We start from the raw sequence: 509 nt of genomic DNA on the forward strand, positions 1-509 counted from the left end.
CAGTCTTTTCTGATATAATTGCCCATGGCATAAGGCCGCCAACCTTTTTTCTTCAATTAAATTCAATTGATCGAAACATATTTATACCCATTCTGAATCCTCTAGTTTGACTTCCATTAATATTCTTAGCGAGTGGATTTCTACTTCAATGGGTAGCACAACCTCAATCGCATATATTAGGGAAAAAGGGGTTGCCCCAATTGAAGTGTGTATCGAGGTGCGATACCCGTGTAGTGGCAACGACAACATCCCATGCCAATCTTTGTATGTTACAACCATTTTCTAAATAACTTTTTTTTTTTAATGTTTTTATGTTACATTATTCGTTCCACACAACTGTTTGACCTTTTTCGTAAAAGTTTAAAGGTCAATTCACAAGTGGCAGTTAGTTCTGATATAAATCTTGAAGTATAATTTAGTCTCCCAAGAAAACCACGAACCTCTCTCTCTCTGTACTTTGGGGAGGCATTTCCAAAATGGCTCGAAGATTATCGGGGTCAACCTCTATT

The sequence above is a fragment of the Cicer arietinum genome, chromosome 8, assembly GCF_000331145.2.
Source record: "Cicer arietinum cultivar CDC Frontier isolate Library 1 chromosome 8, Cicar.CDCFrontier_v2.0, whole genome shotgun sequence".
In the NCBI taxonomy this organism is placed as follows: Eukaryota; Viridiplantae; Streptophyta; class Magnoliopsida; order Fabales; family Fabaceae; genus Cicer; species Cicer arietinum.